This window comes from Mirounga angustirostris, unplaced genomic scaffold (assembly GCF_029215605.1).
Source record: "Mirounga angustirostris isolate CCGP_5_RB_7025 unplaced genomic scaffold, mMirAng1.0.hap1 SCAF_6, whole genome shotgun sequence".
Classification (NCBI taxonomy): domain Eukaryota; kingdom Metazoa; phylum Chordata; class Mammalia; order Carnivora; family Phocidae; genus Mirounga; species Mirounga angustirostris.
Window position 1 is genome coordinate 86448979 of NW_026991714.1, and position 15096 is coordinate 86464074.

Below are 15096 nucleotides of genomic sequence, written 5' to 3' on the forward strand. Positions count from 1 at the left end.
ACATCTTATGCAGTGCTGCATAATAATCAAGCATGTGCCCCCACCACACAGAATTCAGAGAAGGGAGCTTCCTGGAGAGAGGTTTTGTTCAGGGGGTGGGCATGACGCTGATTATAACCAGCAGTCCCCATTCATAGCATGCTTTTCCTCATTGTGCCGAACCTTCAAGAGTACTCTGAGAGAGCTCGTATCACCTCCACTTTACAGAGAAACACAGATAGGTCTTTTCAGTCAGGGTCTCGGGCGATGAGATTACCTGGTGAAGTGGTAGCCTTCTAACTAGGCAGACTTGATCGTTCAAGGAAGGTTGTGCCTTTTTATTTTTTTCTTTACAGCATCTAAAACCTTTTTCAGTCAGGAATACTTTCATATTTTTACATGGAATTGCTTTTAACTTTTTTGGGGGCGATATGCAGTTCTGTGCGGTTTAAGGCAAGTATGGATTTGTGTAACCAGTCCCCACAGTCAGATAGGAGACAGAAAATCTAGAATTTTATCTTTTTATTTAATCCCTGCTACCTCTCAGCCATTGTGATGAGAGTTTAGAGTGTTTCTGCAGGTAGCAGGGCTTTGAATACATTGGGAATCTGGGGGTTGTGTGGGGTCTGGTACTCAGTTTTAAAGTAGAAAATTCACCTTTATTTTTAAGAAGTGTGATTGTATATATTTTTTCTTATTAACAAGTTATATATGTACATTTTAGGGGAAAAATGATAAAATTTTAAGAAATCCCATAATCTCTCATTACCCTAGATAATCATAGTTAATTATATTGAGTACATCGTTCATGTATCTTAGATTACATCTTGTTGGGTGACCTGCTTTTTAATTGTAATTAATATATTGTAAATGTTTTCCATTTAAATTTTGAAGTGTCAATTTTAATAAGTCCATGATATTACACAGTTCCCTCTGGGTGGGTGTTGAGTTCATTGCCCCCTCCCCCTTATATTTATTATGCTACAATAAATATTCTTGAAGCTTAAGTTTGTGTGCACATCCTCAGCACATTCCTTAGCATAAAATGACCAAAACAGAATTGAATTAAGGACACACTGTAAGGTTTTTGATATCTGTGGTGAAATAGCCTTCCAGAAATGCACACTCCTGCTGGCAGTATACCAAAAAGGCTTAGAAGGTCTTACTTAGAGGACCCATTCCAGTGCATGATCCCTGCTGCTAGGGTGCTCTTAGAGGACCGTTGCATTTAATAAAGCTTGTTGAGGTGTAACACACACAGAGCGCGTGAGTCATAGTGCACAGCTCAGTGCGTACAACTGAGACCCAGATGAAGATCAGGAACGTTCCCAGCACCCCAAAGATTCCCTCCTGCTCCTTCCCAGTCAGTTACTCTCTGCCTCCAGGGGTGATCATTATTCCGACTTCTATTCCATCAACCATCGATTAAGTTTGCCTGTTCCTTTGGTCTGGTGGTTCAGTTCATCAATATATCTTATTATTGCACGTCACAGTCTTTAATTTTGTATCGCGTGTAGTATTCCACCATATAAGTACTGTAGTTGGTTATCCATTACCCTGTTAATGGTGTTTTACATTGTGTCCAGTTGGGGCTTCTCTGGGTAGAGCTGCTTCAGACATTCTTGTGTTTTTGATGGACGTATACGTCATTTCCGTTGAGCACATAAACCCGGGAGTAGGTTTGCGGGGTCATAGATTAGATGCAGGTCTCACCCTCGGCACTGTTGTCCTTACGGGCTGGATGACGTTTTGTTGGGGAGGCCTGTGTTGTGCATTGCCAGATGTTTAGCAGCATCCCTGGCCCCTACCCACTGAATGCCCGGTGGCACCCTTCCCTCTAGTTACGGCAACCAAACATTTCTCTGGGCATTGCCATATCACCTGCAGTTGAGAACCACTGCTTTATTTTTTTTTTAATTTATTTTTTGAAAAGATTTATTTATTTATTTGAGAGAGTGAGAGAGAGAGAGCACGAGCAGAGGGGAGAGGCAGAGGAAGAGGGAGAAGCAGACTCCCCACTGAGCAGGGAGCCCGATGCAGGGCTCGATCCCAGGACCCTGGAATCATGACCTAGTCGAAGGCAGACACGCTTAGCCAACTGAGCCCCCTGGTGCCCCAAGAACTACTGGTTTAGTACATACTGCCAAACAGTGTTCCAGTGTATACACCCACTAGCGATGTATGAGACGTGCCATGTATTAATTCAGCAAACATATTGAACCCTGCTGGGATAAAATGATAAATAAGACCTGTCTCCTGGGGTCCAACAGGAGAGACAAAGTGAAGAAAAGGAGGAAGAGTCTCTGGCAAACAGTGTGATCCAGTAAACATGGATTTATATGGGATTCCGGAGGTGCACCACCTGATCCAGCTGGGTTGGGGAAGAAGCAGCACCTTTGATGGAGGTGGCCCCTAGGCTGCATCTTGAAGAACAAATAAAGATTAGTCAGGTGAAGAGGAAGGAACAGGGCATCTCAAACTTGGGCAAAGGCCAGGAGGGGAGAAGGTATGCCACTTGGCCCATGTGCGGCCCCACTCTTTTCCTAAACTGAGCATCCTGACCTGAAGCCTTCTCAGTGAAAATGTCCTGAAATGTGACATGATGTAATTGTTATCATATTGCAAGTAACTGTAGCTGGAATCTGAGCTCCCAAGTTCAGGCGTGGATATAGATGTTACCTGCAAATGCTGGAGCCCACACAGAGGGGGATTTGGCAGGTTTGGTGAGAAATATGAACTTAGAGAGGGTGGAATCTGTGGAGAAGCCCTGAGGTCTTCCCTTGAAGGAAGGCAGAGGGAAAGGGACAACTCAACTTGTGTTGGCGGGAGGAAGCATGGTATTACCTTGGGGTGGGAGGGATGTACTACAAGAGTAACAGGTTCCCTAAAACATCCTGTGACATAGAGCTGATGCTCCACCTAGACTGGCACATGGTACAGAGAGCCCCTTTCTGCTTTGTGACTTTCAGAAAGAATTGTTACAAAAGTAGGAACCTCAGGCCATATTTAACTGTATGTTTAATAAATCGCTTTACTAAAAAGTGTAGAACTGCAAATCTTTACACTCTAACTGGGACAACATCACTCCTTGGCCAGGATATTGGAAACTTCATCTGCTTTGATTTCCAGCTTCTAGTCTTGTTGACACTCCCGCCCCATCCCCATTTCTTCTGTGGAAGAAGAGCGATCTTTACAAACATAAGCCCATCCACTGACTTTTCTGCTTAAACCTTCCAACTGAAGCCAAAGGGAATTCCAGAGTCCTTCGCAAGGCCTCCTCCATAGCCTTAATTTCCAGTGTCCCCTTTTGTCCCCTGTCCTGCCATCAACACAAAATCTATTCATCTCAGAGCCTTTGTGCCTGCAGGGCCTGTACCTGGAATGTTCTTCATGGAAGCCCTTGCTTGTTAGTTTGGTCTTGGTTCGGATGTCACTGTCTCCAAGAATATAAAATCACTACCTTCCCCCTGTCCCTCTTCGCAGCCACATGAGCTAATACATTTCCCATGTAGGATGAGACCTTGGATGTCTTGCTCACAGTTAGGACATGGTGAGTCTTCAATGTTTGTTGAATAAAGGAATGAACAGAAGAATAGATGGACACAGAGCTAGATTGTTAAAAGTGAGGATGGGAATCAGCACCAATAAAGAAATGTCTAAAAGGAGCTAAGCATTTTCTACATCCCAAATAGTGGAAGAGAGGTTGGGGCAGCTCTTGGGGGGAACGGATTCCTTACTAGGAAGGCACTGAAGCAAGTCTGGAATGTATTTTACAGGGTTTTCTGTCCTGTATAGAACACTGAACTTGGCCTCGGAGGAACTGTCCAAGCATTGGGCTCCTGCAACCTGCCCACCTCCTAAGAGCTAGAGACCCCCTGACAGGAGTCTATTAGAAACTTGCAGGGGAGCCAGCTTCTTGCACCCCTTTATTTAACAGGTGCTTGTATGTCAAGTACTTTGTGCCAGATAGTGTTCCAAGCACTTCCTTTTTTTTTTTTTTTAAAGATTTTATTTATTAGAGAGAAAGAGAGGGCACAGGCAGGGGGAGGGGCAGAGGGAGGGAGAGGGAGAAGCAGACTCCCCACTGAGCAGGGAGCCCGATGCGGGACTCGACCCCAGGACCCTGAGATCATGACCTAAGCTAAAGTTAGACGCTTAACTGACTGAGCCACCCAGGCGCCCCTAAGCACTTTGTAATGTGTGTAATCCTCAAAACAATCTTGTGAGGTATTATCCCTATTTTTAACATAAGGAAACTGAGTCACAGAGAGGTTAAGTGACCTCGGGTGAACTAGTTCCTTTGATTAGGGGACAAGGAAGCTTCATACTTAGAGCGTGAGTATGGAACACGGTATATGCGGGTCAGATCAACTAATTAATGATAAGTCCCTTGCAAGGGGCCCTTGAAGACCAGTGTCATTCTCCAAATCTGTTTTGCCTGTTGCCTGTCTTCCCGAGCAGCGGCTGCTCCTTGTTTCCCAGCACCCCTTGCAGTGAGACAGGGATGCCGCCTGGATTCAGGACAGTGGAAAATGAGCCAAAGTGTGGACTCCACTCTCAGGCCTGGCCATGTGGAGGCTCCTCTGAGCCACACGTCAGAGATGTTGGGGGACCTTGTATCTAAATCACCGTTTGGGGAAAAGCCACTCACACATCAGTCATATATATTTTTTTTTAAGATTTTATTTAATTTTATTTATTTATTTATTTGACACAGAGAGAGAGTGAGAGCAGGAACACAAGCGGGGGAGTGGGAGAGGGAGAAGCAGGCTTCCCGCGGAGCAGGGAGCCCGAGGCGGGGCTTGATCCCAGGACCCTGGGATCATGACCTGAGCCGAAGGTAGACACTTAACAACTGAGCCACCCAGGCGCCCCACATCAATCATATTTATCGTGAACTAAATTTATGTTGGCAAGAAATGAACTTCTTTCTTGTTCGATTCATCATACATTTGGGGGGGGCGTTGTTAGAACAGCCAGCTTAACTGGCACAGACGCTAAAGAAAAGAGGATTGATGGGGGAAAAGCAGATTCAGATCAGTAGGGCCACATGCCGAATCACTCTGTGAGGATTCATGAGGGGAAACCATGGAAAACAACCCGGAGAATAAAAATGAATTCTTTGTTTCTCTCGGGGAAATTCCCACAGCAACTTTGGGAGCGGACAGGTAAGATAATGCAGGTAAGCAATGTGCATAGGGCGTTCTAGATGCAGGTGTTTAATTGCACATCGATGGTTTGAGGCTGTAGATGGCTTGAAAGGGGCTTGGTGGTCAGTTTATGGCTGGAGAGGATCCGGGGCAGAAGGCCTGGGCTGTGCCCTGTGCTTATCCTGTGATTTTGGGTAAGTGGCTCAGCAGAGTCCATCATCTATGTAGGAGCTCCTTCCCAGAGTTCTGAAAATCAGTAAAGATGTGTGGGGAAGCACAGAGCTGGTGGTTCATTACAGGTAGCTTTATCTTTCTTCCTTTAAGCTTTTGTCCTGTGTGGCCAAAATGCACATGATCGATATTGTGCTACTTAGAAGATTTACTTAGAAGATTAGCAACCGGGAACCTTAGGACAAACCCAGGGTACATATTATCAGCCAGTGGAAAGTGGGCACTGTCTTTGAGGCCACCCCAGGTGCCTCCAGCCCCTTGGCAGCCCCTCAGTTCCTGAGGCGCCCTGTGAGGCACCACAGACTGAGAATCCACCTCGTACTCTAATGTCAAGGGCCTTCAGCTGGAACCCAGGTCCGGAGGGGAGAGTGACCCCAGGCGCAGGTGACTGAGGCCTCTGAGAAGTGCCGCATCCTTTCCAAGATGGTGAAGAGGACACGGATAGGTCAAATTCTGACATTTCAAAGCCGCCCAAAAGCGTCCATGACAAAAGCGATTAAAAATTGAATTATTTCGGATGGCATTGGAGAGGGAGGACACCTGTTTTCTTGTTTAGGAAACTTACAAAGAGAAGATCAGGGATTGGGATAAAGGATGATTTTCTGGAAAGAAAAAATGTAAATCAGTGGAATTGTCTAAAGAGTGGTGAGAGTCTTGCTTATAGATGTTCCTCCTGCGTTTGGGGAAGGTGGGGAACATGTAACATCTTCAATTTAAGTTTTCCTGAGAATCCCCAGCTGACTTTGGGGGGGCGTGGTGTCCTATGTGACGATTCTGAGATTCTGTGAGTGAGCAGACCTCCACTCCAGAGTCACATAAAAAACAATCCACACCTCCTTCCTCTTTTGCCTCTAATGAAACTTGCTTTCCTCAGGTCCCAGCATTTGAGGCAGATAAACATGTTCCCTTTCGTTGGCTCTTACTAATATTTCAGCAGGATTTCCAATGTGTTTTCCTTGGCTGGCTGGGAAGGTGGACCATAATTTATGGCATCTTAGGGGACATGCACGCAGAATTCCAGTGGGATCCTGGAACAGAACCTAATTGGAGATCAGAGACCATTGCAGTGAGAAGCTTTTGTTTAAGCTTGAAAGAGGTGCATGTTATGCAAATATTAGCAAGCGTAAGTTCACACTATCTATCGAAAATTTATAGACTCATTATCTTCAAGAAGGCTGGCAGATAAGAAATAGTTTCTGGGAAAGATGCAGGTAAATTCAGGGAGATGGCAAATTACCCCAGGGAAACCGGAATGGCTAAAGAGTATGACCCAAACTTTTTTTTTTTTTTAAGATTTTATTCATCTATTTGGCAGAGAGAGAGAGCCAGAGAGCACAAGTGGGGGGAATGGCAGAGGGAGAAGGAGAAGCAGGCTCCCTGCTTAGCAGAGAGTATGATGTGGGGCTCGATCCCAGGACCCCTGGGATCATGACATGAGCTGAAGGCAGATGCTTAACCGACTGAGCCACCCAGGCGCCCCCTGCCCAAACTTCTGAAGATGGTGTGTGAGATAACTTTGGTGGGAAGGAATGAAGATCTGCAACTGTCTTTGATTCTCTTTCTCGGGAAGGCATTGTGATGTGGTGCCCAAGGCTTTTTAGACAGACACATGCTCGGGTGCCCATCCCAGCCCTGCCTCTAAAGTGACACTTCCCAGAGGGCAGCTGCAGGCACCGGGTGATGTCACACAGGGTCAGTCACAGGAGGCACTCCGCAACCTACCCCTTCCACCATCTTTGCTGGGTTTGGAAGAGTGGTATCAACATCCCTGATGTCCCTGCTGCCAAAGGACCAACCAGAGTCACATGCCCAATGGGGCATGCCAACATTCCTTCACCCCATCAGGTTATTGGCAGCAAGGTTGGAAGATTTTTAAATCTCCTGGGAAACTAAAGCAAACGGCTCCAAAAAGAAGTTTCAGAATGCAGACTTCATACCATGTTTTGAATACATTTCATTCATTTGGCAGATACTGACAGTGCTTACGATGTGCCCGGCGCTGCATTAGAAACTCTGACTTGAGAAGTTAACAAGAAAGGGTTCCAGCTCAGCCAGCATGGAGTCTGATGAACACAGGTGGCCCTCAGATCATCGTGGCGCTGAGTAATAGGTGCTCTCATAAGAAGGATGTCCTAGGAGCTGAGGGAACACTCAGGGGGAGCCAAGCCCCGACACTTGTGTAGAGCCATGGTAAACATGATGGATACAGATGGCTCCAGGGGAAACCAAAGGACTGCTCAAATCCCTGCTCCTTAACAGCTCCAAGTGCCCCCCCAACCCCCTCCAGAGACAGAATGGAAGCTGGGAGTTTGGCTCTGGTTGGGGTGGACGTGGCCATGCCTGAGTTCTGACCTGTAGCCCATGGGCTGGTTACCATGTTCATTAAGGAGTACAACGAAAATGTAATGTCACCAACAGAGTATCTTCCTGGGCATGTTGGTACTGGGAAAGCCCGTGAAGGCTGTGGAGTTGAAAACAAGAGTACCTTTTTTCTTGGTAATTCTAATACTGTGTGCAGTGTTTTAAAAATTATACACATGAAAGTATCCAGTCTTATTTGCATGCATTAGGATCATACACCATTTTTAACTGCAGTCCTTGTTTTACCTTCTTCCCATTTTGTTAAAATTCTCCTCCTCACTGCTGCCTTTGTCCCTGTAATCCCTGTTGACAACTTGGTGCTCATCCATGAACACATTTGTCCATACCCACGCATGCACGGGTTTTGTCATTGTTTAACGAATATGGGCTCATTTTATCTACCTCTTGATCAAGTGCTTCTCGTTTAATAATACTTCATGAATAACTTCCTTCTGTTCTCTTAATTTTTATATAAGGAATTGCTGCTCAGATGCCTTTGTTTTTATCAAATGCATTTATTGTTACGGTCTTAGAGGTTTTTCACAGTTAATTTAGTGATGAGGTAAATCTTACTGATTTTCTGGTCTTGAGCTCCCTGTATTTTCCTGGAATAAATCCAAGTTGGTCTCAGGATATGTCCCTTTGGTAGATGGCTGACTTCTGTTATTTGCTAACATGAGTTCAGTTTCTGTAACTAATCTGTCATAAGCCAGATTCGTTAATAGTTTCTCCTCTCATCCCTCACAGGTTTGGGTATTAATATTATGCTTTATAAAATGAATTGGCTTATTATTTTTTAATTGCCTGTTGCCATTTAACAGTAGAATGATGGGTTATTCAGCTTCAAAGCTGTCTGGTCTTGGTATTTCTGAATTTTCCACTTCTTGAATCATTTTGATGATTTTGTTTTTCTAGGAAATCATTTCTTCTAGGTTATCAAATTGGTTAACATAAAATGCCTTGCAGTTTAATGATTCTTTTATTTGCTTTTATATTATGCATTTGCTTTTATATCTCTGTTCCCAATGCTTCTCTGTTTTGCATCTCTCTCTTTCTCCCCTACTCCCTGAAACCCCCCTCTCTCCTCCTCCTTCCCCTCTCTACTGCTCCTTCCCCTCTCTCCCCACATCCCCCCCACATTTTCCCTCTCTCTTATCCTTAATAGGACATGTGAAGTCTTTTATTATTAGTCTTTTCAAAGAAACACTTTGAGTTTATTTGTCCTTCTTGTATTTTTTATTAGTTTTAAATTTTATCTGTATTATAATTACTTCCTTTCTTTTGATTTATTGAACTGTCCTTTTCTGATGGGTTTAAATGAGTACAAAGTTTCTTTTATTAAAAAAAATGTTTGAAATTGAAAGCAGTTGACACTAAAATCTCCTTAGAGTATAACTTCTGGTGTCTTCTGTAAGTTTTGGTATGAAAAAAATCTCCTTTCCATTGCTTTCAAGATTTTCTTCAGTACTTTTTTTGATTTCTTCTTTGATCAAAGAGTATATTTCTGCATTTCTATGTAGTTATAATTTTTTGTTACCTAGTTATTTAATTCTGATTTTACTGGATTGTGATCAAAGAACTGTCCTTTAAATCTTTAATTTGGAAGGCTTGTAAAGGTTTTCTTTGTTGCCAAGTATGTAATTAATCTTTACAAATGTGGCATTTCATAGGTGTAAGAAAAAAATGTATGTTTTTTGAGGGAAGTAAGGGTGTCTTTCTGTTTTCTGTGTATCCTTGTTTTTCCCTCTTTAGTAGACATTCCCATTTGAAGAGCTAAAATTTTACCATGTTCTTGCATTTTTAGAGTCTTTAGGTATCATATTGTTAGATGTATACCTACTTATACCTTTTATATCTTCTCTCCAAACTGTGTCTGTAATAATGTCCCTCTTCATCTTAGTACCTATAACCTTAGATCCAACTTGTCTGCTACTAATTTTGCCATTCCTGCTTCCTCTTTTGCCTGGTATCTCCTCGCCTGGTACATTTTTTTCAAACCCTTTTGCCATTTTAAGTACGTTTCTTGAACAGCATGGGTATGTAACCCCCCGTATAGGCACTTTAATTTAGTTGGAGAATTCAGTCTGTATACATTTAAAGTAATGATAAACAGGCATGATTTTTTATTCCTCCCATCCTATTTTATTTTGCTTTTTTCTCTTCCCCATTTTTGATGTTTTTAATCAAGTTTATTCTTTTTCTACTTGATAAATATAGAAGTTCTTTGCATCTTTTGGATAACAGCTTAATTGAGATATAATTCACATGCCATAGCACTCACCCGTCTAATGTGTACAGTTTAATGGCTGTTACTATCGTTACCTATACTAAACCATTAGCACATTTTCATCATCCCCAAAAGAAACCTTTAGCCATCACCCCCAGCCCTAGGCAACCATTAATCTACTTTCGGTCTCCATAGATTTATCTATTTTGGAAATTCCATATAAATTAAATTATGCAATATGTGGTCTCTTGTGACTGGCTTCTCTCAATTAGCAGAATGTTTTCAAGGCTTATCTGTGTTGTTGCACATATCAAAATTCTATTCCTTTTTAAGGCTGAATAATATTCCGTTGACTGGATAGATCACATTTTATTTATCTGTTCATCAGTTGATGAACATTTGGGTTGTTCTTGCCTTTTGGCTATTATGAATAAACCCCAAACCTTCATGTATAAGTTTTTGTGTGGACATAGTTTTCATTTTTCTTGGGTATGTACGTAGGAGTGATATTGGTGTGTCATATGGTAACTCTGTGTTCAACATTTTGAGGAACTACTAAACTGTTTCTAATGTGGTTGCACCATTTTACAAGCCCACCAGCAATGTATAGCAGTTCCAAATTCTTCACATCCCTGCCAACACTTGTTTTGGGGTTTTTTTTATAGTAGCCATCCACATGGATGGGAGGTGGTATCTCGTTGTGGTTTTGATTTGCATTTCCCTAATGACTAGTGATGTTGAGCATATTTTCATGTGCTTATTGGCCATATATATATACTTGTATATTGGAGAAATATGTATTCAAGTCCTTTGCCCATTTCTTAAATTGGGTTGTCTTTTTATTTGTGTTGTAAGAATTCTTTATACAGTCTGGATATGTGTTCCTTGTATATGATTTGCAAATATTTTTCCCATTTAGTGGCTTGTCTTTTGACTTTGTCAGTGGGGTCCTTGGAAGCACAAAACTTGGACATTTTGATGAAGTCCCATTAATTAATTAATTTATTTATTTATTTTAATTGCTTGTACTTTGGTGTCATAGCTGAGGAGCTGTTGACAAGTTTAAGACCACTAATATTTATGCCTACGTTTTCTTCTAAGAACTTTATCATTTTAATTCTTACATTTATGTCTTTGATGCATTTTGAGTTATTTTCTCTGTATGGTGTAAGGTAGGGCTCCAATTTCATTCATTTGCATGTGGATGTTGAGTTGTCTCAGCACCACTTGTTGAAAATACTGTTCTTTCCCCATTTAATTGTTTGGCACCCTTGTCGAATATCAGTTGACTGTAATTTATTTTCCTTTTTTTTTTTTTTTTTGGTCCATTGAGGCATTTTATTTGCATGTATGTATTACATCCCTAGAAAAAGAATCCCAGGATTTTCCCTCCTGTGTATTTTCGTCTTGCTTCTTCAGGGTCCAAGATGCCAGCTGAGGTTGTCAGTACAATGAAACCAAACTGGCGGGACGGGAGAAGGTTATTCTGCCATTTTTCTAGATCTTTCAGTTGTACATCAAATCTGGGGCGGATCACTCCACACTTGTTTAACCTGCCCGTGAGGTTCACAGCAATTTTCCCAGCTCTGTGATCATCAATGATTTCAAATTCGCCAATGTAACCATGCTTCATCATCAGTGAGAAACAGGACGATGACTTTGGAGCATGGCCTAAGAACCTGGCGTTTGCCTCTCTTTTCAGCATTGTTAATGCTCTTGAGAGCATCTGCCAGGACATTCATACACACCATTATGGCCGCACAGAAAGATGGCAGAAAAAACTCTTTCCTTTTAATAATATTTTGTCTCATTCTCCTTCCCTCTCTCATAATTGAATGCATATTTCTCCACCATCATTTGAAAACAACATACTGTTCTCCCAACTATTTTCTTTTTCTTTTTTTTTTAAAGATTTTATTTATTTATTAGCGATACTTTTATTCACTTTTATTATACACCATCATAAAGATTTATTACTATCCTTTTATTTTACGCATGCACACGCACGAAGCACCAAATACAGATTTTGTCTAAATGTCTAAATGACTAAATGTTTGCTTAAGACTGAAGCCAGTTGTAGGGTGAACTTCTAGGATAAAGATACAATGTCTGAAGTTTTTGTTCTTTAAAAAAAGCCTTTGTAGGGCGCCTGGGTGGCTCAGTTGGTTAAGCGACTGCCTTCGGCTCAGGTCATGATCCTGGAGTCCCAGGATGGAGTCCCATATCGGGCTCCTTGCTCAGCAGGGGGTCTGCTTCTCCCTCTGACCCTCCCCCCTCTCATGTGCTCTCTCTATCTCATCCTCTCTCTCAAATAAATAAATAAAATCTTAAAAAAAAAGCCTTTGTATTTAATTAAACATTTTAGGTGTCAGAATTCAGAAGGTTGACAGTATAGTACGGGAATAGTAATTTCTCCGGCTGCTATTGGCTGTTCTGTAACCATGGTCACTTTGCTGCCCATTTGAGAAATGAGATGTTTACTTCCAGTTGGGGTTACGGAGGGACAAGGTGTTTTTGGCTCTCCTGCCAACGTAGGGACTTCTGTTAGTGTTGTCTCCACCTTTTTCCTTAATAGTAGCTCTGGAGGGTGAAGACTTCCCTCCCTCTCCCAGACTCCAGGATTTGCCCAGTACGTGGGATGTTGTGATTTCATTGACATAGTCCCACGAACTAAACCCTGGTTTATTGCTCACAGACGTTCTCTAAATATTTTCAGGAGTAAACTTCAGAGGTTGCCCTCACTTTAATTTTCAATTTCTGGTATTTCTGACTGTAGTTGTTACTTCCTGCAGTCACTTGAGGAAAAACTAGGAATGTGGCATTGAAATAGTGTGCTTTTTGGGATGCCTGGGTGGCTCAGTTGTTAAGCATCTGCCTTCGGCTCAGGTCATGATCCCAGGGTCCTGGGATCGAGCCGCACATCCGGCTCCCTGCTCAGCGGGGAGTCTGCTTCTCCCTATCCCTCTGCTGCTCCCCCTGCTTGTGCTCTCTCTCTCTCTCTCTCTCTCTCTCTCTGACAAATAAATAAATAAAAATCTTTAAAAAAAAAAAAGAGAGTGTGTTTTTCTTTCAAGATAATGAAATCATTTCTTAATTTCTGTATGCATCTCAGATTTTGGTATACAAACATGGATTTTGGTGTCTACCCTGAGGAGACAATACATACCATGTAAGGAACACTTGTATTCTCATGACATGTCAGCTTGGTTACTCAGAATTCTCTGGGCCCGACAGAAAGGCAGAAACAGGGATGAATTCCTCATTACTCCAGCAGGCTGTCAGCCCTCAAAGGCCTTCTGGATGTGTTTGTGCATCCAGGTATCTGCTGTACAAGATACAGAAAGAGCACATTAGTTCAGGGGGAGAATTTTTCAGTAACACATTTTCCAAGAGCAACATTGTAACCAGGATTCACAGTTTGGGTGGCTCTTGACAATTTTTCATCTTCCGACAACTGAAAGTGATAGTTAGTCTACAGTAATGGTTTTAACATGTGTTTTGAGTGTAGCATTATTTTCTGTAGACTTAAAACTACAAGGAATTGTCTTCCTAAAGGGCATTCTTGTAAGGCCTGTTATTTTCCAGCTTGATTAATGAAAGCAAAATTTTTCTGTAATGCTTTCTTCCTACTCTATATATTAGTTTTCAGGGCTGGATTGAAAGTGATTTATTGTGGATGATGTTACACATGATTGTGGAATTTTTTTCTGCTCCTGGATTTTTAAGGTGGCAGAGTTGACTTTCTGATTTTAATTTATCTTCACTAGATGAAGAATTCTGAATAGGACTTTTTCTTGAAATACTCATAGCCTGGGGGCGCCTGGGTGGCTCATTCAGTTAAGCGTCTGCCTTTGGCTCAGGTTACGATTTCAGGGTCCTGGGATTGAGCCCCGAGTTGGGTTCCCTGCTCAGCGGGGAGTCTGCTTCTCCTGCTCTCTTGCTGTTTCTCACTCTCTCTCAAGCAAATAAATATTAAAAATCTTTAAAAAATATATGCATAGCCTGAATTAAGTGACTATCACATTAAATTCTTTAGGGCTATTTGCTTTAGTATGATGAAAGCTAATACATGAAGTAATTCTACAAAGATTATAGTTATGATATAATTCAAACTCTTTTACTCTGCCTTGTGTCATTACTTAAATTTTCTGTCAATTCTAACTTCTTAAACTATTCTTTTTTTTTTTTTTTAAAGATTTTATTTATTCATTTGACAGAGATAGATACAGTGAGAGAGGGAACACAGGCAGGGGGAGTGGAAGAGGGAGAAGCAGGCTTCCCGCTGAGCAGGGAGCCCGATGTGGGGCTCGATCCCAGGACCCTGGGATCATGACCTGAGCTGAAGGCAGACGCTTAACGTCTGAGCCACCCAGGCGCCCCTGTCAGTTCTAACTTCTGACGTTTTAATTATATTATGTCTTGGTGTGGATCTCTTTGGGGTTCATCTTTTTTGGAACTCTCTAGGCTTCCTGAATCTGGATGTCTGTTTCCTTCCTGAGGGTAGGGAAGTGTTTAGCTATTATTTATTCAAATAAGTTTTCTGTCCCCTTTTCTCTCTCTTTTCCTTCTAGGACCCCTGTAATGTGAATGTTATTCCATTTGATGTTGTCCCATTGGTCTCTCAACCTGTCTTCACTTTTTAAGATTATTTTTCCTTTTTGCTGCTCTGTGGATGAGTTCCACTGCCCTGTGTTCCAGGTCACTGATCCTTCCTTCTGCCTCATCTAGTCTGCTGTTGAACATCCCAGTGTATTTTTCAGTTGACTTATTTTATTCTTCGGTTTGTGACTTCTTTTTTTTTTTTTAAGATTTTTTATTTATTTATTTGATAGAGAGAAGCACAAGTAGGCAGAGAGGCAGGCAGAGGGAGAAGGAGAAGCAGGCTCCCCGCTGAGCAGGGAGCCCGATGTGGGACTCGATCCCAGGACCCTAGGATCATGACCTGAGCCGAAGACAGCTGCTTAACCGACTGAGTCACCCAGGCGCCCCCGGTTTGTGACTTCTATTCAGTACTTTTTATATTTTCTGCCTCCTTATTGAAGTTCTCACTGCGTTCCTGTGTTTATCCTTTCTTTTTTTTTTATAGGTTTATTTTTTTTAAAGATTTTTTTTTATTATTTATATATTTGAGAGAGAGAGAGAATGGGA

General features: G+C 42.1%; 1 protein-coding gene and 1 pseudogene across 4 annotated transcripts in view; one reads left to right on the forward strand and one right to left on the reverse strand.

Annotated features, from left to right (window-relative positions):
- The window catches only part of PGBD5 (piggyBac transposable element derived 5), a 98901-nt gene that overhangs the window by 4582 nt on the left and 79223 nt on the right, over nt 1-15096 (forward strand). The gene's annotated exons all lie outside the window — the stretch shown is intronic.
- LOC123846438 (small ribosomal subunit protein uS8-like) lies at nt 11273-11702 on the reverse strand (annotated as a pseudogene).